General features: G+C 42.1%; 2 protein-coding genes across 3 annotated transcripts in view; one reads left to right on the top strand and one right to left on the bottom strand.

Moving 5' to 3' along the window:
• LOC124802405 (charged multivesicular body protein 7) overlaps positions 1 to 26,220 on the top strand; it is a 216,973-nt gene that overhangs the window by 31,703 nt on the left and 159,050 nt on the right. The gene's annotated exons all lie outside the window — the stretch shown is intronic.
• Positions 1 to 26,220, bottom strand: part of LOC124802414 (pantothenate kinase 3) — a 166,917-nt gene that overhangs the window by 140,240 nt on the left and 457 nt on the right. The gene's annotated exons all lie outside the window — the stretch shown is intronic.

Genomic DNA, 26,220 nt, shown 5'->3' with positions numbered 1-26,220 from the left:
GTTAAACAGAGCTTGCATGACATGTACAGGTACAGCTGCCCATGCAGCGTCAGCACGATATCACAGTTCATCAAGAGTAGTGACTAGCGTATTGTGACGAACCAGTTGCTCTGTCACCATTGACCGGACGAACAATTGGTGATAGATCTGGAGAATGGGCTGGCTAAGGCAGCAGTCGAACATTTTCTATATCCAGAAAGGCCCGTACGGGACGTGCAACATGCGGTCGTGCATTATCCTGCTGAAATGTAGGGTTTCGCAGGGATCGAATGTAGGGTAGAGCCACGGCGCGTAACACATCTGAAATGTAACGCCCACTGTTGAAAGTGCCGTCAATGCGAACAAGAGGTCACCGAGTCGTGTAACCAATGTCACCCCAGACCATCCAGACCATCACGCCGGGTGATACGCCAGTATGGCGATGACGAATACACGCTTACAATGTGCGTTCACCGCGATGTCCCCAAACACGGATTCGACCATCATGATGCTGTAAACAGAACCTGGATTCATCCGAAAAAATTACGTTCTGCCATTCGTGCACCCAGGTTCGTCGTTGAGTGCACCATCGGAGGCGCTCCTGTCTGTGATGCAGCGTCAAGGGTAAACCGCAGCCATGGTCTCCGAGTTGATAGTCCATGCTGCTGCAAACGTCGTCGAACTGTTCGAGCAGATGGTTGTTGTCTTGCAAACGTCCCCATCTGTTGACTCAGGGATCGAGACGTGGCTGCACGATCCGTTACAGCCATGCGGATAAGATGCCTGTCATCTCGACTGCTAGTGATACGAGGTCGTTGGAATCCAGCACGGCGTTCCGTATTACCCTCCTGAACCCACCGATTCCATATTTTGCTAACAGTCATTGGATCTCGACCAACGCGAGCAGCAATGTCGCGATACGATAAACCGCAATCGCGATAGACTAAAATCCGACCTTTATCAAAGTCGGAAACGTGATGGTACGCATTTCTCCTCCTTACACGGGGCATCACAACAACGTTTCATCAGGCAACGCTGGTCAACTGCTGTTTATGTATGAGAAATCGGTTGGAAACTTCCCTCATGTCAGCACGTTGTAGGTGTCGCCACAGGCGCCAACCTTGAGTGAATGCTCTGAAAAGCAAATCATTTGCATATCACAGCACCTTCTTCCTGTCGGTTAAATTTCGCGTCTGTAGCACGTCATCTTCGTGGTGTAGCAATTTTAATGGCCAGTAGTGTAGTATATCATTATTAGCCCTCTCCCCTCTTTTTCTGTCCTATTAGTGGACTCTGCGCGGAAAAAAAATATAGGCGATACCATTTGTATGATCTCGAATTTCTGGGATTCACGTACACTCATATGTTAGCGGAAGGAAATCTAAATCATACGAGTAATAAAACAAATCGGAACTTAGATTTTACTGTATGTATAATTAGTTACCAAATTATCAGGGATTTGCCCGACAACATTTCAATGAATTCGTAATGTGGTGTCATTTTGTTGCAGTTTAGACACACGACAAGAGGCACGGTACAGTACCACTGCTTAACCGAAACGAAGTGTGAGAAAATGTCAGGGTAGACACTGATCTTATTTCCATACAGTTGGCTGTGCGCTTTTGGCCCATCCAATTGTACGAGTACCTCATTCCTGGTGGTGTGATGCAGCTTTTGTATGCTGTAGGACTGTTTACGATTTGATTGGAATGATGTGGAACTGAAACTTGTCCCTCATCAGCGTTTTGCTATAGTATCGCACTCTTTGCATTCGGTGATTTTCTACAGCACTCTGATAATTGACGACAAGAGAAATTTTTATTTTCCTTGGGTCATGTCACTCAGGAACTGTTCCGAAGTAGTCTTCCATGTATCTTAATTATAACTGTCGAGTCGACATTATGCTCCCTAATTATCTTCAGTGGGATATCTGCCCTATCACCGGCTCTTTGGTCGTTTTTGTAGGCAAGAACATGAACAGTGTCAACGAGGCTATACAGCACGCTCAATAGAATATACAGAAGTCAGAGAGAATTACAAACATTTTAGTTATAGTGAAATATCAGGAATAAATGTGAACTTGAAGTTGTGGCTCTCAATACCTGAAGAGGACAGCTGAATTGGTCATCGAAATTTTATGCTAAAAGGGAAACACAAACTCCACTGAATACCCAGAAGTACACTATTAATTAATCACGTCGAGAAAAAATGAGAAATCACGTGGGTTTTTGATTGCTGTTTTTCTAGTGTCAAGTGGTGCACCGACACGTCATTTGCAGTAACAAATCGTGCACGAAACCGCTTGCAGTCTTTTGAAAACGTTTTATTTACTACAGTCTGACACCACAGCCTCAGTAAATTGCGAGAAAGACGTGATGTTCGTAGAGCTACCCAGTTGAAATGTTTTAATTTTATTATCCCTAATTCTAAATGAATAGTCTTCTTGGAAATGCTGATGTGATAGTTGGGAGACCAGTGTTCAGCAAATGCGGCACCTATCTTGCAAAAATCTTTGTAGTAGGTATTTCTTCAGATGGAATATATCGTATTTATAGGTATCCTTCTGACGTCTTCTTTGTCATTTTCCTTGTTTTTCATTTACCCGTCCAGTGTCATACAGTGCGCAATTCCGAAAGTTTTCGTCAGTGGTAAGACCACCTTGGATATTAAGATATGCGTGTTGTGTTGTTTGAACGCGAGTGTTGATAAATTGAGGGAACCGAAGAACAGTATCGGTGTTTCGTCGTCGTAACACTTGAAAACTAGCCGTTTCCTCTGAGCGAAGCGGAGGGCACATTGGCCGGATGGTGACTGAGATAACTGTTGACCAGCCATCTCCAACCTCTTCGTTTTTACTTGCCTTTGGACTTGGACCTGTGATAGTACATTCAGCCATACAGAGCGTGGCGTCGCCGATGATGCTAAAGAATGTTGCCCTTCATCTCGATGGCGTACCGTCACTCGTGACACAAACAATCCCAACGCGACGTGGTTTCCCGACATTGTTTATCGCACACTACTCGGGTTTTTCCCGGCTGTTTGACAACTTTTTCCGACCGAGTAATCAGGTAAGTCCCTTACTTCCCGGTAACTCGTACTACTACTACTACTACTACTACTACTACTCTACTCCTACTGCTGCTGCAACAGTCCTGTGTGGGAGCGTGTAAAATGGCACCGTTCCACTGTTTTGCAGCCTTGTAGTCTCAGCGAACAGGGCAGTGCTCTTGACATTGACGTCAGTGCGAAGGAAGCGTTTCTGTGAGTTGTGCCAAAGTTCACGGTCACATCCGCCCACGAGCTCCGTTAAGAGGAGGAGCCGGTGCTTGAGTTGGGCAGAGGACAGTTCTGAAACGTGTGCTACTGTCCATGTCTTTATCGTAGTTTGGTACGTTTTCAACGTGGCAAAGGAACCTTGGCCGTGATAGTGTGTAACAGCTCCTGATGCGGTCAACAATGACGTCCAGCGAGGTCAAAAAATTCTCGCCGTGGTCGATAGACGGAAACTATTCTGTGAAGGCCTTCTTTGTATGTTTCAAGAACCAACGTTAAGTGAAGAATCAATGAATGCACCACAACCTCTTACGTATCGTTCCCTAAGGGATCGCAAAGACAAAATTAGACCAATTACAGTGTGCACAAAGTCGTTGCAGCAATCTTTCTTCTCATCCTACTCATGCGTGAATGAAACAGGGAAAAAGCGCGAATAACGGGTACAGTGGGAAGTGCCGTCTGCCATGCACCTCACTGTTGTTTGCAGATTATGGATGCAGATGTAGAAATGTTACGTCACGTGTTATCATGATCTGTAGAACTGTTTTGTTTATACATCTTCTGAAGCTAGTCGTGTAGTCGCGTTCGTTTCGTGCAAATGGATGAAATAGAATATGTAAATGGATGAATTAGCGTCATAAGACTTGTTGTTTTGGACGATTTGTTCCTATCTAAATCCATTCAAAGTTGAAGAGTACGTACTAGGAAGAGTGTGCTTCTTTTTCATCACTTGAGAAGCAGGCGACTCAAATGAAGTGTGCCCCGATTTTGTTAAAGACGATCACGCCGCTGCAGCCACAGATGGAAACATTGAGAGAGTGCACATTGCACGTAGAATAGTGCATTAAAGTTTTTCATTATCACCTCGAACAACAGTTATACAATAAAATTTGTTTTTTTGCGTATACATTTCCTCAGTGAAACCCTTGTAGCACAAAACCACAGCATGCCTCTGGAGGAGCCGAAAGAAATCGCCGTTTTTGCCTCATAGTTTTGGACGATCAGCGATTAAAGGTGTCTTAACATAGAGAACAAAAAAATTGGAAGATGTTTAGAGACCATGAAGAGTTTACAACAGCTATAGATGGCTCCTTTGGAGACCAGAAATCGTGCGTCCTAAATTGAATATTCTTAAAATATATTAACTAAAACACGTTGACCTAAAATAATATTACGTCGAAAAATGTACATTGTTTGCCTAAGAACAGTGTTTCGCAACCAGGACGAGATCTTACTACTTTGCTCCCATTATTATGCTTTGCGTTTCATTAGATTGTAGTTAAAACCAGCGTTCATCTGCATCTGTATTATAATTTCATAATGTGTTTGGGATAAAATGGAAACTGAATTTGCAGTCTTGCGCCTTTTGAAAGTGCGTTTGTGATTTTTTACCTCTCAGAGTGTAGTCCAATTGCCCCCTCTTACATAAAGTTACTCGTTGCTTATACTATTTTCAACAATGAGTAATAGGTCGTCCCATCTGACTCGGTGTGTGTCCAGATAACTTTTTCCTGTTCGCTTGATAAGCAGCAGAAACAGGATCTCTTTCTGATCGGCGAGGTACATGATTCCTCTTATGAAGGATGGCGATCGTCTACAACAACGGTGGTCAACCTTTCTTACCTGCCGTCCACATCTGTGTCTCTTTTAGTAGTAAAATTTTCTAACCGCCCACCGGTTCCACTTTAATGGTAATTTATAAAGTAGGGAAGTAACTTTACTGTATAACTTTTATAAAGATGAGTTGCAGCAAGGTAAAGCACATAACAGCAACTACTTACCAAATAATTTGTCAAAATTTTATGAAAACGTAAAGAAAATGTTTTCAAAATCCCTATTGCCTGCCGACCTCCATGAAAACTGGAACACCCACTAATGAACGGTAGGGACTTGGTTGAGTACCACTAGTCTACAGGCTTGTGTTCTCAGTTCAGTCAAGTAGCTATCAAGGTTGCTTTTATTGGGGATGATATTTTGGAAGCCTTCCTCCGATATAAGGACTGTCTGATCTAGCCAGTCATGGGGGCACCTACTGTGTAGGGTAAAATATAAACAGTGGCGAAACCTTTTTTTTACCTATGTAGAAAGGCCACGTGATTTGACGTTAAAGAGCGGAAAACCTACTACATTTCTGTATTTCAGTTTCTGTACTCGAACATGTAAAACGCCCAGCCACACCTCTTAGTTGTTTTACCGTAAACGGAAGACAAATACCATTCGGGACATCATACCGTCAGTGAACGCACTTAGCATTGGCGGGAAAACTCAGTATAGAAGAAAGCATTATTATATTATTTATTTGTGCCGAGTGTGAATTGTTTCTTGTCGATCTAATGATAATTATTGTGAGTTATGAAGTTTTAAACTTGTAAATAATGTGTCGTACTTCATCTAAGATATATCATGAGATATGCAAAAAAAATGAACATGACTATTCAACTGACAAAGTACTTATTTGAAAACTTGATTACCGTGCACGTAAAGTAGCTACAAGATTCAGGGTTCTGAGATATAAGACCAGTTTGTATCAGATGAGCAGATGCTCGGATGTCTGCGCTTGTAAACGGGAAACCACTTTGAAATTTTGGTCGGTATAATTTGAAATATGGACTCTCGGGACAGAGGAAGACCAGAAGCTAAATTCTTTTGAAATGTGGTGCTATAGACGCATGCTCAAAATAAAATGTATCGACACGGTCACAAACGAAGTGGTTCTGGAAAGAGCAGGTGAGAAGAGAAGCTTCTGGAGTTTCATTGTTAAAAGAAGAGTGCAATTTACAGGCCATCTCTTAAGACATAAAGGACTGCTGAACACAATCATAGAGGGATATGTCGAGGGAAAAAGACCAAGAGGAAGACCACGGCTGAGGTACATGGATCAAATCGTGGTTCAAATGGCTCTGAGCACTATGGGACTCAACTGCTGAGGTCATTAGTCCCCTAGAACTTAGAACTAGTTAAACCTAACTAACCTAAGGACATCACAAACATCCATGCCCGAGGCAGGATTCGAACCTGCGACCGTAGCGGTCTTGCGGTTCCAGACTGCAGCGCCTTTAACCGCACGGCCACTTCGGCCGGCGATCAAATCGTGAAAGATGTGGGATGTAACACCTATAAAGAAATGAAAAGCTGAAAGACGTACAGAACGGAGACAAGCTGCCATTGTAGCTGTTGCAAACCAATCCTTGGATTGACCACTACACACACACAGAGAGAGAGAGAGAGAGAGAGAGAGAGAGAGAGAGATAATTTGAAATTGTAAATTATAAGTTTGTAGGAAAGCTTTCTAATTCAGTGACAGCGTAGTCGGAACATAGTCATCTAATCGTATGCAACATCTAGGCACACAACAAAATATAAAAGAACAATGACCATTATATAATTCACATTTATACTTCCAATATTACAAATATTGATAACTTAGTTATTCTATTGTGTCGTACTTAAATGAACATCTTCGATATCTTTCCTCAGGACAAATCCAAGAGACCTGGGAATTATTCTTATAATGTAGTGTAAATTAATATTATGAACAGCGTTTTCGGAAACGTATATCTGATAAGTAGGAGGTCTTGTTCAGGACTGCCCCTGTTGTCTCAATAAAACGAGTTCCTATGAACGCTCTCAGCACGTAGCGTAATGTGGGTGTCAACACTTCCGGTCGTCTGCTTTCGACTAGCGCTATTGTATGTGAATGTCGCCTCACTGCCAGACATTGGCGACACATGTGCCCAGGTTACTGAACGCTCGCACACAATCATCCCGTGTTATAGCTTAGCAAGATATTTAACACTAGTTTCCGTTAATCAAATGAAATACCGAAAACCTGTTCTGGACGTATCGAATATGTTGAAACGTACGCAAAGTCTGAAAAATATGACGTGTAATAAACAGTCGTTTTTCCTTCGCGCGATCCGCGAGTGGAACAGAGGGGGGAAAATATGACTTTGGCGCGAATTGTGCCCTCCGCCACACACCGCTTGGTGGCTAGCGGAGTATATATGTAGATGTAGAAAAATCATGGTTAAAAAATATACATTTTTGTTGGAAATTAAAAGATTTGTGGAACGTACAAAATCGATGGGTGAACTACGTGCAGTACCAGTAACGTTAGTGCGGTGTAGGTTTGCCATGAGCAGCAGTACAGCAAGTGCGGTGAGGTTTAGTGCTATTAATTGTGGAGCCTGAAGGAAACCAAGAAGAAATCTGGACCTAGAATTGAAGTTCAGTGAGTAAAAATATAAACTTTGAGGTCTGCCAATTATATTGTAATTCAGTCACAGCATTTGAACGGAATGGATAGTGTCATGAAAAAACTTGTAAAATGAGTATCAACAAAACTGAAAGAAGCATAATGTTATGTAGTCGAATTAAAGCAGGCGATGCTAAGGGAAGTAGATTAGGAAAGGAGACGCTAAAAGCGGATGAGTCGTTTCGTTATTTGGGCAGCAAAATAAGTGACAATTGCCGAAGTAGGGAGATATACAATGTAGGTAGACTGGCAGTAGCAAAGAAAACATTTCTGAAAAAGAACTTTCTTAATATGGAATATAAATTTACGTAATTGTCTTTTCAGGAGTGTAGCGTTGTGTGGAAGTAAAACGTGGGCCATAGACGGTTCAGACACGAATAGGGTGAAGAATACTGAAGATTTGATGGGTCGATTGGATAACTAATGTGGTGGTACTAAATCGAATTGAGGAGAAAATACATTTATGACACAGCTCGATTAAAGGAGGGACAAATGGTTCAAATGGCTCTGAGCACTATGGGACTCAACTTCTGAGATCATTAATCCCCTAGAACTTAGAACTAGTTAAACCTAACTAACCTAAGGCCCGAGGCAGGATTCGAACCTGCGACCGCAGCGGTCCCGCGGTTCCAGACTGCAGCGCCTAGAACCGGACGGCCACTTCGGCCGGCAAAGGAGGGACATATCCGGAGACATCAACAAATCGTCAATATGTTTGGGGGGGGGGGGTGTAAAACGGAGAGGTAGACAGAGGCTTTGGCTATAATAACCACTTTCAAATGGATATATGTTGCAGTCATAGGCATCCGCAAATGGGGGGGGGAAGGGGGGGGGGGGAAGCAATAAGAGGCATAAGGTATTTTCCCCATTCTGGAATCTGGGTACAGCTTGTTATTCATTACACAATTTTCACACATTTATATCAGCGACTCTTCTGAATTCCAGGTTTAATACCGCTGGACCCGGTGGGATATACTGCGACCTTTTTAAATCGTTATATATCATGGATTGTTTTGGTTGTCACAGTGTTCATGCGAAATTATCCCGATTCCTGTTTGTGGCGGTTATTTCGGCGCTGTTCTGTAGTCAAGATGAACGCGAACCTTTACAGTACTTCCGAAATAATGTCCTCAATTTTTTTTCTCTATCGCTTCTTCATACAACCCTGATCGAACTGCAGATTGCGCAACGGAATCACGACAGTAATTCACCGTTTTTTGTGGACAAAGCAGACCCGTGATGATTTGTTTAATATACATCGAGTTTCACATACTGCAGCGCTTTTAAAGAATACGCGGTCATGCTATGTTGTCGCGGTCATGCTGTGCTGTGGGTGTGTACATTTGTATTCAATTTTGAGATCTAAATACATCAGTCGAAAAAAGATTATTTTTATCCCATAGAAGAGAGGGGAAAAAGTGTGAAATTTCAAGGCAGAAAAGAAGCCCTCTCAAACCCTAGAGGTGCAACACACAATCGTGACTGCACAGTAATGTGACAAACTGAAGAAACGAGGGCTGCCTTGCTTCAGTCCTAGGTTCTTAAAAGTCGGTTGTAGCAGCCAATTTGAGGACGGTTTTGAGAGATTTCCCAGATTCGTCCAGTCGAATGCTGACCTTGGGTTACACTTTTTCCAATGAACCCAAAAAATGTAGCTTTCGAAACACATTTTATTCAACTTTAGTTATGCCAGAAAACATTAAAAATAGAAGGCATGGGAGTAAAGCAATAAATGCCAACGTGTTCAGATGTGAAGCTTCGTAAGCAAACTGTATTATGGACGTGATCAAACTTGAATAAGTGTTTTCAAAGTTTATTCATTGTTTCTCCGCTTCATGAAACATTAAAGTGTCGTTCTTTGTTTATAATCCATCAGGATTTTCTCAGTGGTTGACAATTTTTATATTTCAAATTTTTAATTTCAGTGTTATCCAGTGTGGAATGCAATAAATTTTCTGTGAATATTTTCTGCCTATATTTCATAACTCATTGGTTACTTTTGAAGTAATTATATCATAATATAACTTCAGATTCTTGAATGAAAATAGTAGTATTCATATTCGTATTAATAATATCAGAAAATTGAATACGGTATTGAAACATGCATACCGTTTAAATATCGAAGTAGTGAGTGGTCAACCATCAGTCACTCGAGATACAGTTAGCTTTGTATATTTTCTATCAAAATTAGTCCATGGGGCACAACACGTTCTCAAACTCACCGAATCATCTATATAAAAAATGTTCATTTTAGAATTTTTCACGCTCTTGAATAAAATTCTGGGGACGCCTATGGGCACAGTAGTTATTCAGAGATGAAGAGGGTTGCACAGGATAGATTAGCGTGAAATCAGTATCGGACTGAAAACAACGAGCTGAAGAGTATTACGTGAATGCCGTTGTGTATTCTAAGCTGCCCTTAGCGGGAGGAAGACTGCCAACGGTAGGGGGAGAGTTGAGTGCACTCTTTGTGGGGTGCAGATCGGGATATCGAAATGGTGAATTGACGCACGGAATGTCTCTCTTTTCGCAGATGTTCCTAAAACTCGAGTCCTGTGTGTTCGAGCACTCTCTCTTCTAGGATGAAATATCACTACACCTCCGGTATAGGAACTTATACGGGGTGTAAAAAAACTACATATTCAAAATTTTAGTGTTTCGACGAGATATAAAGAAACACTTTTTTTCGACAAAAACTTAACAGGTTTCGCCACTAGGAGTCAAAGGAAGATTTAACGCCAGTGGTGTTCAGACGGTACTAAAACTTTAGTGTGGTGAATATTGCGTTAGAGAGTTGCTGAAAGTGGTGTCCGTTTTCATTAATGCACAACTGGCATCTGCAAAGCAGCGGTCATCAAACTTTTTTTCTCTAAGTGCCAATACTGACGTTGTGGGGTGGCATCTCGGGCCGCATATTCTACATAAATAGTACGGTATTATATTGTCCACAGTGGGTTAGCTGTAGTTGGGCGCGATAAATTGGCCGCATTCCAAGTACTGATCGTTAAAAGTTGTCAACATTCAAAGCAATTCGTATCGATGTTACCTGTGTTAGATTGCTGCTACCCTCAGCGACCCCACATTTCTGGAACTGTAATTACATGACTAATTTTAAGCCGTGGCGTGTTCTCTATGTGAATACATGATTAATAACAGTAACAGTATTACAATAGTCTTAATGTCGTATTCCTTGCTTCAAGTACGTATCACATTTGAAGATTTGTGATCTACAGGGTGTTTCAGAACTGATGATGGTCAATATTCAAGAATATGACAGGAATAATCATTCGAAACAAAACAGTCAAGTAAACATGGAATCTAAAACGCATACCCTAAGAGCTATGAGCAATTCTTGACCTTCGATACTGTGAAACAAATGTCTTCCGCTGCAAGCTCTTTGATTTCAATATTTTGGGAAGTGGTAGTACGGGCTAAAACAAGAAAAAAGTCCGATAAACATGAGCCCTAAAACACGTAATTTAAGAGCTGTGAGCACTTGCTAATCTTCGCTATTTTGAAACACAACTGTTCTAATGAACAAGTGCTCATAACTTTTAAGGTATGCATTTTCGAGCACATGTTTATGAGCATTTTTTATTGTTTTGGTCCATACTACCACTTGCCAAAATATGGAAAGCAAAGCGCTTGCAATAGAAGAGATTTGTTTCACAGTATCGAAGATCTAGAATTGCTCATAGCTCTTAGGGTATGCGTTTTAGACCCCATATTTACTTGACTTTTTTGTTTCGAATGATCATTATCCTGTGTTACTTACGTGACAAAATGTTTACCAACAGTACGACCGCCCAAGACTTTTAAGTTGTCGCTACTGGAAGACAACCAAGAAAACATTCCCCCCGTCACATCTTCTAACCCTGCAGTGGCCGTGCTACGTATCCCTTTGCCCTTGAAGTAGGCGACAAACTTCTCACGGCCGAATTCACCATCGTCAATTGTAATTAAGGATATCTTAAAACATTACTGTCTCTGTTAGTGTTTTTGTTTGTTATTGGGCAGGAAAACTACAGTCTTAAGAGTGTTAGTTGACATTTTAGATTCGACTGTTAGTTGCTAGATGCATATTATTATAAAATAGGCTGAGAACTGCGGCCACAGGATTCTTGATTCGGGCCGCAATTTGACGACTACTGACATGAAGTGTTACTTTTTCTCTCCTACACAACGACTGATAGAGCTGTATGCTGACCACATGCCCTATACCGCATCAAATGATGCCATTGCCAGAGGACGACACGGCGGTCGGTTGGGCTCGATTGAACTGGAGAGCCAGAAGGCGGAGCCTTGTGAGCTGCATAACACACTCAACACTGGAATATTGCTTCGTTTTCCGAGATTGGTGGTATTTTGTTGCCTATGGAGGTGGTGGTATTTTGTTGCCTATGGAGGTTAGTGTACTTTTCAAATATGTGGGTTCCTTAGATTGACAAATGAAGTTTCGTTTACCTGCAAACGTCGCTTTACTTCTGAGATAGTCCCGACCTCTCTCCTCATTTTTTAATCAATTTTGAAGTCCAGTGTATTAAATGTAGAAGTCTGCCACACATACCAGAAAATATTAACGCAATTGACGTGTGCTTTCTCTTTCTCAGATACTAGTCGCACATTTCTTAGATCTTAAAACCGTTGAGAATGTTCAGAACGAGGAAGAATGTCGTACAGCATTCCTTCAGTTTTTTCTAGACCCGTATTATCTAGTCGTATAATGACAGTGCCTCAAGAGCACAGGGTAGCATTCACTGGACTCGTATAAAGCATACTCACATAACGGTCAGATGTTCAGTTACGCCAGGCCACCATATTCTAGCGGTGCACGGAGAGATGCTTTCTCATTGCATTACCATAGAATGCATCTCGCCGACTCCTACTAGAAGTCTGCGGTCATAAACATACTTTGCCACTTTTGCTAATGCGTTTTATGATGCTCGTCACGCATCCGTTTTCTCCTTTTCGATATCTCTAAAGATGATTTTGAACCATAATTTAACTGTTCTTTTAGCAATCGTTGCACTCTTGTTAGTTACTACACTGCCTCCTTGGTGTTTTAGTTGCCATTGGCAGCTGGTTGACGCTGTCGTACCAGATTCGATATCAGCTGACCGCTTTAAATTTTCGCTAGTGGGCAATGTGTGTCAGTAATTATCTGGTCTGGGTGTTGGAGGATCTTTCGCTATTATTGTCATATCTTCGTGGAAACAATCGCGAAAGTAGAATATACCTCCAAGGAAGGTTCGCAAATGAAACAAAAATTTGTACGCGCTAGATAGTTCGCATATCTTGATCCTAAACTAAGCCAGTGAGCATGGTGCATCATGTGCGGCCGATAGGTCGGTATGTAGATGATGGTATAAGTATTGAATGAAAGCAGGTTCACAACACCAACGGAAAGGGTCTTGAGTTGCATCTGAAATCAACGGGAGGATTAGTCAAGAGTCATGGAGTGTGCTATCGTCCAAGATTTCTCACAGTCAACAAACAATGTGACCCGCAGCGAATCGTATAGTATTTAGCAGCTTCCTCGTCGAGATGATCTCGATGATAAATTTGGCCCGCGCCGGGCTTCCCAACAGCCCTTCACAGCCAACTGAGACTACAGTGGTGCCATTTCAGCAAATCGTGGAGGTGATGACGAGGGAAGAGTGTCAATATTCCAAGCTAACGCGCGGTATTCTGTGTGTTCCCCGTGTTGTAGCCTTTGCTGATGACCTGAAGAGATTTTGTGTTCAGTTTCTTCTAGTACGTTCAGTCTTACTGGCGAACTGAGTGAAGTATAATTTTACTTGGAAATACGGAATACTGACCGTGTGATGTGCGTCACTAGTGATGCTGACGTCCGTGGGTGATAGGCGGGTAGTGATATGGTTTGTTAAAAGCCGAGGTCATTGTTATCTTCTTTTACAGTTTATTTATGGGACAGGTACATTTACATTTTACACCGTTCTTTGGCAGCTTACCGGATAATGTCACTGTGTAAAATGCACGAAAGCTTCTGCTAGTGCGACAGAAAATTATCAGTATCTAATATTGACCTAGCCCATCAGCCATTAGCTTTGTCGAATATAACGTCGGTGTCGATTACATTTCAATTTTTCCGATGCATATGACGACTTTAGTTCGTTATTTCTTTGTTTATGAAGATTTGGTGTTGTTAAATATGTCTTGCGTATAAGCTAAGGATGGTGCTCCGAATCACGTGGTGCATTGCATCGTTCTAGCAAGTACTGCTTGTACATATCTTGCCAGAACCTCTTTTAGGTGTCACTAAACGTGAAAATAAAATACACCAAATTTTTCGCAGAGTACAAAACACAAACATAAACTTCCGTACTGGAAGGACGACGAAGAGAGTAATTATCGATACTACTATTTCAGAAAGGTAAGAAATTTTACATATGTACACTCCTGGAAATGGAAAAAAGAACACATTGACACCGGTGTGTCAGACCCACCATACTTGCTCCGGACACTGCGAGAGGGCTGTACAAGCAATGATCACACGCACGGCACAGCGGACATACCAGGAACCGCGGTGTTGGCCGTCGAATGGCGCTAGCTGCGCAGCATTTGTGCACCGCCGCCGTCAGTGTCAGCCAGTTTGCCGTGGCATACGGAGCTCCATCGCAGTCTTTAACACTGGTAGCATGCCGCGACAGCGTGGACGTGAACCGTATGTGCAGTTGACGGACTTTGAGCGAGGGCGTATAGTGGGCATGCGGGAGGCCGGGTGGACGTACCGCCGAATTGCTCAACACGTGGGGCGTGAGGTCTCCACAGTACATCGATGTTGTCGCCAGTGGTCGGCGGAAGGTGGACGTGCCCGTCGACCTGGGACCGGACCGCAGCGACGCACGGATGCACGCCAAGACCGTAGGATCCTACGCAGTGCCGTAGGGGACCGCACCGCCACTTCCCAGCAAATTAGGGACACTGTTGCTCCTGGGGTATCGGCGAGGACCATTCGCAACCGTCTCCATGAAGCTGGGCTACGGTCCCGCACACCGTTAGGCCGTCTTCCGCGTGAATGGAGGGACGAATGGAGACGTGTCGTCTTCAGCGATGAGAGTCGCTTCTGCCTTGGTGCCAATGATGGTCGTATGCGTGTTTGGCGCCGTGCAGGTGAGCGCCACAATCAGGACTGCATACGACCGAGGCACACAGGGCCAACACCCGGCATCATGGTGTGGGGAGCGATCTCCTACACTGGCCGTACACCACTGGTGATCGTCGAGGGGACACTGAATAGTGCACGGTACATCCAAACCGTCATCGAACCCATCGTTCTACCATTCCTAGACCGGCAAGGGAACTTGCTGTTCCAACAGGACAATGCACGTCTGCATGTATCCCGTGCCACCCAACGTGCTCTAGAAGGTGTTAGTCAACTACCCTGGCCAGCAAGATCTCCAGATCTGTCCCCCATTGAGCATGTTTGGGACTGGATTAAGCGTCGTCTCACGCGATCTGCACGTCCAGCACGAACGCTGGTCCAACTGAGGCGCCAGGTGGAAATGGCATGGCAAGGCGTTCCACAGGACTACATCCAGCATCTCTACGATCGTCTCCATGGGAGAATAGCAGCCTGCATTGCTGCGAAAGGTGGATATACACTGTACTAGTGCCGACATTGTGCATGCTCTGTTGCCTGTGTCTATGTGCCTGTGGTTCTGTCAGTGTGATCATGTGATGTATCTGACCCCAGGAATGTGTCAATAAAGTTTCCCCTTCCTGGGACAATGAATTCACGGTGTTCTTATTTCAATTTCCAGGAGTGTATATTAAAGATTCAGCTAATTAAAACTGCAGGACATAACTGACATGAAATTTGACTTTGTGATCTCGCCACAATGCAGGTTTCTACTAATGTCGGCATAAAAATGAGTGCTTTAATGTTACTGCGAGTTAATCGAATGTTAGAGACAAATGTCGACGACAATAATCAAAACAATTAAGAGGTCAGTTAGTATATACTGATACAATATGGGAATTGTTTTCAGTTGTAGCCAGCTCTAAGTACAACTATCTAGTTCAGGAACAGGAAGAGACTAAACAACTCAGTTAGCCCTGTGACAGGCTAGATGGTTGTACGGCTGAAGTGCCGGAGCTCGAGGAGGCCTTGGTGTCTGGAGGTAATCGCCCATATGCAGTAAGCATAGTATAGCTCGGCACCATGAATTAACAGAATCCGTGGCCGAACGTGCCGTTGGTGGAACGGAAGCGGCTCCATCGTATCATGAGATGACCATTGCCAACAGTTTCAACGCTGAGCTTCACGACTGCGGACTCTCTTTCAAAGAACCAGAAGGTATTCGAAGATTAGGGCAAGAATACTCACGATCGAGAACATTCAGAGATGCTCACAACGTATCGGGATAGGCAGCTGAACACGTCTGCGATTCGCTTACAAGATGCAGGGAGCAAGGCCAGCAGCTTCCAGATTGGTTCTAGAACCAGAGCTTGCTCTTCTTGTGCAAAGGGAGAACTCGTCTTCAGATATTCGTCGGCAATCTTTTGAATCCATCGCAATGATGCGTTCAATCTTTGCCGTTTGCAGTGACCACACATTGTATTTGAGTGTCAGCGTTAACGATTACTGTGCCTATTTCTAAGCTACTCCAGTGTAACAAATGTTGTTATATGATGCCCTGAATCATATAGGTAATTAAAGATGGTCTACATTAGTTATTCCAGTATACAGTAGTGTGCTTAAAAATATGTTCCTTTATGTATGGTATCAACCCGAACTATCATCGTGTTATAATCGGCATGCGTAGGGAGGAAGTAAAGCGAAAGAGTCTAAGTATTGACTTGTTGGCGGCAGATCAATACGAATGAGCTTTAGAATGTGATATTGACATCTACTACTTCCCATACGCAGTTACTGCTGTTGAGAGTATCTTTGGTTCCTGGCAGCTGAGGTCGCCGAAAACCGGACGGCTAGGGTTTAAAGATACGTCGACGATGAGGTCATCATGGGCGGAGGACAAGCTGGAGTTTGATAAGAATGAGGAAGGAAATCGGCCGTGTCAGTTTTAAAGGAACCATCTCACCGTTAGCCTTTATGTTGTAGGGAGACCACAGAGCAGAAAAAAATTGGATGACCATATTCCTTTCATTACGTTAATATGTGCCGTTGTCGAATGTACCCGTTCCTGCTCTTAATCGCAATGCTCGCTCTTCCTTGGGGACAACGATCCACAAAGATGCTGCATTTTGGTGTCGAGCCGTCAACGGCTCCCGATAAAGTACTAGTGTTAGCATTCACTACAATATAAAAAGTGGCATATCTTCGCGGTTTAACACAAATCTTGATTTGAAACGTATGATTATTGCAAAGGTAGCAGATGACAGTTTAGTCACAGCCTAGTTTAGTCACATACAGGCATGTTTACAATATAATCATTGTACAGTTAGCCATCCATGAGCAGCCAAGAGTTGTGAATTTGTGTAAAATAATATCTCAGTCGAAATCAGAAAGACATTCACAGTTTCTCATCACTATCAACATCGCTTAAGTGAAACAGCTAAAGAGAATAACTTTTGGTAGACTAGTACTTTATTTATTTTAGCTCAAACTTGTCAACAATAATTAAAGCAAGAGCGTTAGTTAATTTCCTAGTTAAGGAACCAAGTAAGCGATGGACTATAACAATCAGATTTTATCGTCGTACATAAATTGGCAAAGTATCTAAATAACAACGAAGGTCGCAGCCTCCTCCTCTATTCTGTAACAGCTGTTAATTTTCTCACTGAACATATACTACTGTTACCAACGTCGACGTGAAGATGCGATAATTTCTCATATCACCATTCTCCTCTTTACGATTGAAACATCACGAGGAAGTTAGTAGCTTGTGGGAGATGATCTGCATATCCGAATGCAGTCAGCATTGAATTGTAACACATGGGTACAAGTAAGGAAGGAAAACGTGAGATACTCTCCCGGTGTACTTTGCCGCCAAATGGCATATTTTCGCTACCAGGGATACTATTCAAAGTGTGACACACAAGAATGAATCTTCCACTGCAGGAAAGAACTCCATTGTCTGGGCATCCTGTTTTTCATCAACGGGCCCACTGTGATTGGCGCACTTTGCTTAGCAAAGACCAGGGATGATAAGCATCCATAACTGTCACCACCTGAGACTCCTCAGTGACGATTTGATATAGTATCAAATTCCCGTGAAAGCGAAGTAAAGTGTTTTTTTTTTGTGTTTTTCTTTTGCAATACCTGCAACATTCACGTTGCAAAGAAATGTTGCTGTACCTGAAAGCAATAAATTCGGGACTTGATTATTGAACTGTATCCCTTTGAAATGTTATGTAGTATTTTCTGTCGTGTTGCCTATTTTGCGTCACACCGCAGTGCTGGGTCCGCCACTATTTATATCTGCTGTTTGTCATGTTGATTCTTCCTGACGATACACAAGAGGCGGCAATTGACTCACAAGGATGCGAGGCAAAAATATCTCCAGCATGTTGTTCAGAACGAGTAGCTCGTGCTTGTTTTTTTGCCGCTTATTTACCATGACTGGTGGTATGTCTCGGATGAATGTATCTCGACTTATGTAATGGCACCCATGGTAAGTATAATCTGTTTGTGTTCCAGCTGGTGGTACTTAACGCGTATTATAATTTCTGCCAGTCAAGTCTCTGCCAAAATTGAAGAATTAAAGTAAGGTACTGTTTCACATTTATCTACAATTTTGCCTATTGAATAGAGGAGCTTTAAATTTTTATCTTAAATATTCGGGATTCGATCCTCCATTGGTATTAATACTTTTTCCTGGACTCAATTTCTTTCAGTTTTTTGTTTATGTGAAATCACTCAGTTGGGAGGAGAGGGAGAAACCGTGATGAAATCTCCTTTTGGGCATTCAGATCTAGATTCTTCGTGATTTCCATGAGTCGCGTAAACGAATGTCAAGATAACTACTTTGAAAAAGACATGACTGATTTTCCTCCAAATCCACGTGCGGCACGCACTTACGTTCCGTTTTGCGGGCATTCATCGTCGAAGGGATATAAAACCCGAATCCTCCTTGTTTGTATCAAATATATGAAGATATGCCGTGGTTGGCTTCCAGCTGGTGCACCGAGTGGAGGAATTCATTTGCGTACCATCCCGAGTAACACTATGTCTAGTGAAGCATTGAGGTCCCATACCCAAAAGTTGTATTAATAATTACTTCACGTTTGTTACAAATGAAATTTATGATATAGATGGGAAATTCGCGGGGGTAGAAAGAGATAATAAATGATCGGTTACTGTCATTGCACGCCGTACCTGGCGTACATCTGGCCAATAAGAAATTAGGCGCGCAAGAATTCGGTGGTTTAATGCACAAGCAAGGAGTTGTATAAAGTGACGGATCAGCTGCAATGATGATTTCCAGTTCCCGTAGTTTCTGTGAATATTACTTTCTTAGATTTGTCGTTGCGGGGTGGACGACATGCAACCAACGCAGAAGTAAACAGAAAGGACAAATCAGTTGTCGGCGTGTTGCTTCTGCTACCCTCATGTGTGAGCTGCAAGACGGCTGTAAATTGTGTTGAGATTACGGCGAAAGATTGTGTTGAGCTCACGGATTCAATAGTTGAAAAATTAAACACACATCCGCGTTTATCGTCTGCACTGCGCAGCCGTCAACCGCGAATATCACACTGTCATAAAAAAGAGGTATAGTTGTTAATTATAATGGTGTTCCAGTCGTTATGTTGAGCACCGCTGGCAGATACTGTTCTTCCTACTTAACCAGCTAATCTCGCATGTGTTTTGTCGCTTTGCATGGTTCCCAGATAGGGCACCGACACCAGTCAATTCCATCCGGTGTGTTTAGAAATAGAAAAATCTGAATTTCTAGCAAGGGTGAGTCAGTCAGTGATCGGAGTTCATTCGCGTGTAGTTCTGAACTTTAACAACATACAACGCGTGTCGAAAAAATGAGAAAAAAATTGCTAATGTGCCTTGTTTGCATTGAAACTCAATTGATTTTGTGCAGAGTGAGGATAAAGCACTGCAAAGGCTTGGGCAGACGAAGCTCATTCGTAGTTTGCAATCAACACAAGCAATTTCTCGCTCGATAGCCGTGTTGCTTTTTGCGAGTTCCTGTGTTGGTGAGTTTGGATCAAGGCGAGGCAGCGGTAAAGTGGCCAGCTCTTAATAGTGGACCCCACCAAACTTAACAAAACTGAGGTAGCCAAATGCTGTCACTAATGTCGCAGAGATGTTAAGCATTAGCAAGAAAGAAATAGGCTTACTGACTACGGTGGTAACTGCATTGCACATGCATGAATATCCATAAGGAGAAGAGCTGCTTTATGCCGTTGAAGGAACAGTATTGTTTGCTCGGCTCGCGTTTTCTCACCGAACAGGTGCTGTGGTAGCTGTTTACTTAGACTGTTTTATCGACGCAGATAGGAGGCACGGGCGAGCTGCTTTTGTAGTAGTTACGTACTTTTCTGTCGTTTACTGTTATGTACTTTATTGCTCGCGGGTCTGTTACCACCATCTCTTTCTTTTCGAATGATATCTGGAGTCCTGATTTATTTATTTTTTATTTATGTCTGTTTTGCTGATTATTTGATTTCTGGATTTTTGTATTTTGTTAGCTAGCAACGTTAAGGTTGTTTGACCTTTGTATTTTGTTGCGATTTTTCTAGTACCATTCTCTCAACAAGTATTGCAGAGCACAGTTGAAGAGTAGTGGTGATAGACCATCATCCTGTCTTATTCATGTTTTAATTATAAATGCCGGCCGGTGTGGCCGTGCGGTTCTAGGCACTTCAGTCTGGAACCGCGTGACCGCTACGGTCGCAGGTTCGAATCCTGCCTCGGGCATGGATGTGTGTGATGTGCTTAGGTTAGTTAGGTTTAAGTAGTACTAAGTTCTTGGGGACTGATGACCACAGATGTTAAGTACCATAGTACTCAGAGCCATTTGAACCATTTTTAATTATAAACGGCTATGTATAAATTCTTTCTTTTTCCTTGCCTGAAATTTTAATTTTACAGACGCCTTTTTGTATGCTCCTGACTCGAATAAATACATGTAATTTTATAAAAAAATTCGTCAGTAATAATCCAACAAATTTAGAGAAGGATGTTCACAGCTTCAGCACTAGAAGTTACTCATTAGTTTTATCATGTTTCTGAGAAGTGTTAAGTACACAGTCCCGAAAATAATTGATCATTTTTTCAATAACGCGATGTCTGACAAGCAGCTAAGATGGTTTTAAGTCTAATTTCAGATCGTTTCTACTGGACCGCTCGTAGTCCGTGGACGAATTTTCAGTTAAAAAAACTAGTAGCATGCGTCATAGATAAGACAAAGCTGTTTTCAGCAGGGTCAAAACTATTATGTTCACATTCATTAAATAATGCGACTTTGCTAATTAGTGTTCTGGATATTGCATATATTCCAACATGCAGACAATGCATTTAAACATAGCCAGTGTACTGATTCATTCTACATCATTTCCTAGGAATTGTGTATATGACCTATAAATATGAAATGATGATATGACTATACTAGAATATGTCTTGTGTAACAAAAGAACTTCGTTTTTTTTGTTTATAGAGCTTTAAACACACTTATTTTCTTTGAAACAGATAATACGGAATTTCTTGTCATTAGAAATTCTGGATTGTAAACGAAAATTTGTTCTATTTTGGTGAATATTCGTAATGAGTCTGTTATTTCATATTCACTAGTTGAGTAGTTGGGCTGCACATTTAAGCGTGCCGTTCAGCTCTTGAAGACGACGCGAAAGACGCATGAAAACTGCGAAACTGTACAACGTTGGAGCACATCCTTGAAAAAAAGTACGGTATATTCCATATGAAGAAATAAGTATTAGAAATTGTTAAAGAACATCACCTTAACGTCTGAAATGGTGTTTAGAAGATACCCTTGTGCAAGATTTTTTTGCTTTTATGCATGATAGATGCCGCATTTGTTCAATACTAATCAGAAACGAATGTGAAGTAGTGTTCATGTGGTGTGTTTGGATCGAATTGTTGGAAGATACACCAATCTGGCGCTCTCTGCTATTCGACGCCGAAAACAGTCTGTGACTGTGGACATTTTTGAGTCCAGTAGACGTGCATATTGCTGATCTGCCAGTACACTTCAGGCCCACAGTCATTTTGCTAGTAAATTTACGATACAGTGCATTGACCTGTAATGGGCCGACAGCGGAACATGAGTTAATTTGTTGACCTTAAACGTCGTCTTTCATTATCAGATTCAGAAATCCATGTCCGTCGTATAAGTCTCAAAAAGAGCATAGTCAACAAGAAATGCTTGTTACAACTATTCAGTGAAAATCCTTCAGAAAAAAAATGTGGAGGTATTCTCCTGTCGGACGTAATCTCTATTAAAGTCGCTGTTAATGTACGGGTGGAGTTTAGTTTCGGCAATAGCGATTTAAGTTGCCGCTCCTGGCGCGAGAGGCCACGTGGAAATCTGTGAGTCGTCGTCAGCTGTCATGAGGAGAGCAGCGAGCCACTTACGTCACTAAACGCTGATGACGCTCTGGGCGACAACTCAGTGCTTTCGCTCTCCGGGCTCAGGCTCTCGTGTTATCGTGCATAACGTGTTTGTGAAGTCTGCTGGACCGATATATTGCGCTCCGATATCAGCTATGAGATTAGCGTTCTGTGACTCCATAGCGCCCATAACCATGGAGAATGAAAAAAGTACAAGCTATGTGCCATAGAAGAAATATATTAATTGCTACTTCACAATCTGGCTTTAATTTGATAATTATCTTTACCTGACAGTTGTCGTTATGACTGTTGCCCTGAATTACCCTAAAGACTTTGTCGCTTACCCCAGGAACTTTTATCGTGTGCCAACGAATCTTAGGGTTTCACGAAGGCTCCTCCACAGAATTGCGGTTAGACTTAGACAAAATTTCCAGTTGGTGTGATGAATGGCATCTAGCCCTAAATGTGGAAAAATGTAAGTTAATATGGATGAGTAGGAAGATCAAACCTGCAACATTCGGATACATTATTAGTGTCCTGCTTGACACAGTCAAGCCATTTAAGTATCTGGGCCTATCGCTGCAAAGCTATGTAAGGTGGAACGAGCATGTGAGAACTGTGATAGGGAAGGCGAATGGTTGACTTCGGTTTATTGGAAGAATTTTAGGAAAGAATGGTTCACCTGTAAAGGAGACCGTATATAGGACTCTGGTGCGACCTATTCTTGGCTACTGCTCGAGTGTTTGGGATCCGTGCAGGGTCGGATTGAAGGAAGACATCGAAGCAATTCGGATGTGTTACCGGTAGGTTCGAAAAACACGCAAGTTCTGCGCAGATGCTTCGGGAACGCAAATGAGAATCCATGAAGGGAAGACAACATTCTATCCGAGAAACGTTATTGAGAAAATTTAGAGAATTGACATTTGATGCTGACTGCCGAACGATTCCACTGCAGCCAACGTACATTGCGCGTAATGACCACGAAGATACTATAAGGCATATAGATAGTCGTTTTTCCCTCGCTCTGTTTACGAGTGGAAAAGGAAAGGAAATAACTAGTAGTGGTACAGAGTATCCTCTGCCACGCATCGTACGGTGGCTTGCGGAGTATCTATGTGGATGTAGAATTGGAGACCAGATAAGAAAATGGATATTGAACTATCGGGTACCGAAAAGAATCAGTCATCCAACGGCTAACGGCGACAACACGGTAACATGATACAAATGCATTACTTTTCCCCAATTAGAAAAGTACCTCCTAATTAAGGTACTATTACTCACGAGCAAATTCTTTACGTTCGTTGACAGAAAAAGCTATGAACCGCTCGTCAAGACCCAGCACAACTTGAAGATTCGAACAATATACTAATGCTAAATCGCAGCTTGTCAAATAAAAATCCGTCATTGTTTAATTAGTTGATTGGGTTTTCTTGTGCTGTGTAAGTAGAGAATGATTTGGTTAATGAAACCATTAGTTGCCATTCGCCTTCTTTGTTGAGGAGAAATGGACACTTGGCGAAATATCTCGAAGCTGACCTCGTGTCACAACCAGGTTCTTCATATCACGTGCCAGTTACAGAAAACCGGTTCTTTTAGTTGCAAGAAGGAGCCTGAAAATTGTGTAGTTTAGTACTTGGTTGTGACATTTTCTCAACTGTACAAAAACAGATTGATGGAGTGTCGTTGCAGAGAAATACTGTTATGTATCTTTACTGCATTTTTGTGTGTGTAGGAGGAGGACGTTAAGATGAGTGAAGGGAGCAGAGAAGGAATGGGCAATTAATCTCCCGTATTTGGCTGGACTAATTTGTGGAAACCACTGGATACTGCAATAAAGAAGCCTGGGCTGGGCATAGGATCGAAACCAAACCGCTGTGTAAAGTTTTGACATTGTTACGGCTTAGTAGGTTATCGGTGCTATGATGAGACAGCAACAATTAACGAAAACTCTGTTGCGCAACTTGTAATTAGAAGTTCATCAAGTTGTAGAGGATACGAGATGTCAGATCAGAGATAAGAATGAAGTAATTGAAAGGACAAGAACGATCAGATGCGTCGCCCACCTTAATATTTTAATGTCAGCAACACTGGATTGTACTTTGTGTTTCTAATCACCTCAACCTTGATGACACGAGAAACTTTAACCTTACTTTCTTCCGTGTTTCTTATAATCTGCATGTAATTGCAGCTGTAATACATTCGCCATTGTCTTGTCTCTATAGTCCAGGAAGATCGTGTACATTCGCTGTATACTGGAAACTGTACTGGACGGTAGCGCTGTTCAAACGAAAGAATAAACCCGTAACTAAAATTGCTTTCTGCAAATATAACCTGTCTTCATTAACGCATTCTTACGATAGCTACGAGCCATGCTCCTTTACATGTTGTGCGTTGTGTTACTTCATGGCGTTGGTTGACAGTTGTTGGACAAGAAGTGGTCTTTAGCTCACATTATCGAGTAATGATCATTTTGCAAAGCTTTACCTTTTAAATAGCAAGCGCCATGCCGTTGCAAACAAAAAAGGAGGCGGCCCAATGTTGGTGTTAATCGCTTTCGTGTAGTTTTTGACTACATAACTGTTAGTTTGAGTCAAAAGTGACGGCGATGTTTGGTATCTATGAGCCCATAGACTTCGCTTGTATTCTAGCAGATTGAATTCAGTGTACCTAATGGAATGACACAAACACCAAAAAATACTTTTCATTTTTAAGAGATACCTATTTTCACGAGGCAGTGTTTTCGTACACAATGTTTTTCTCATTGTTTGATCATTCTTCTTTCTTATGTTCCGACTTTCGACAGTCTTTTCATTTCTCTTATATAATTATTGTTGCAGCCAACGATGACAATTATCAGGTTGTTGTTGTTTTTTTTTTTTCTTCTGCGCTTACGGCTTTGCCTACAATTGTATACAGTGATATTCTTCATTACCAGGTTAACTAATCTTAGTAGACCTGAAATATAATCTTGACATATAAATTTTGAAGAATGGTAGAGTAACGCCCAGTACGCAGGAAGCTGGTATCCGACTTCACGTTTGACCTGACGTACAGTTCGACGACTTGTTACTAAGGCGTGAATACTTTAAGTTGGTACAAAAGTATGTAAGTTGCTGTAGTCGTTGAGAGATAAAAACGCTTTCAGTGAATAAACTAGCCGGTAGAGGTTCAGCAAACCAGTCTTCGTACTGAAATCATCATCAGCAGCAGCAGCAGCAACAACAACAACAACATATAAACAACACAACCGCAAAGGAGTAGAAGAATTTCACATTAAAAGTAGCGTTTTTCAACAATTCAAACTTACACAGTAGCCTCCGAATTTTTTATGTGAAAACTCTTAAAGCTTTTTAAATAAAACACACTTAAACATTCTAGATATTTATGCTTCGCGTCCACATATTTGTTTCGCAACGCGGTCACCCCCATGAACACATTTCTCCCAACGAGAGACCAGTTTGTTGATACCGTTACTGTAAAATGTTTGACTTTGTTGTCGGAGCCACAACCTCACCTCAGTTTTCACCGCTTCATCACTATCAAAGTGAAGTCGTCGAAGATGTTCTTTAAGTTTTGGATACAGATGAAATGGGATGGGATCAACTCGTTTATGTAGACTGATCGATGATATTGAAGCCAAGGTGTGGGACTGTTGCAAATGTCGCAGCGCGTGTGTGTAATGTGGCATTGTCACGCTGAAGGAGAGGGTGCTTCATGTGTGGACTAGCTGTTCGAATTCTGAAATCGATTACAGCACACTGTTTCTCAATCACCAACATAGTTATGTTACACCCCGCCGAGTTACACGTTACAATTCGGAGCCCCCTAGCTGCAAAGGGCTGCCGAAATATAGATATGAAGAATAAAGATGTAGAATTATAATAACGTTTGTTTTATTTAAAAAGCTTTAAGAGTTTCGTCATAAAAAAATTCGAAGACATTACTTTGCAGCACGCCCTGGTCTACGGACTCTGTTTCAGACTACGCAGGCATCTGCTCTTTGAACGTTATTTTATTTCTGTCCCGAATTAATGCAGTATTTGCCAAGGCAGCGTCTGATGCATAACTATTTCGACAGCTGTAAATGTACTGGTGCTTCCTATCAGCTACACGTTTACGCGAAGTGATGTTACTTTAGCGCTCGTTCCTTCTTTGTCACATGTGAAGAAACATCAGCGAAGATTTCCCCCCCCCCCCCCACCTGACT

The sequence above is a fragment of the Schistocerca piceifrons genome, chromosome 1 (genome assembly GCF_021461385.2).
Source record: "Schistocerca piceifrons isolate TAMUIC-IGC-003096 chromosome 1, iqSchPice1.1, whole genome shotgun sequence".
Classification (NCBI taxonomy): domain Eukaryota; kingdom Metazoa; phylum Arthropoda; class Insecta; order Orthoptera; family Acrididae; genus Schistocerca; species Schistocerca piceifrons.
This window is presented reverse-complemented; position numbering and strand designations above follow the sequence as displayed.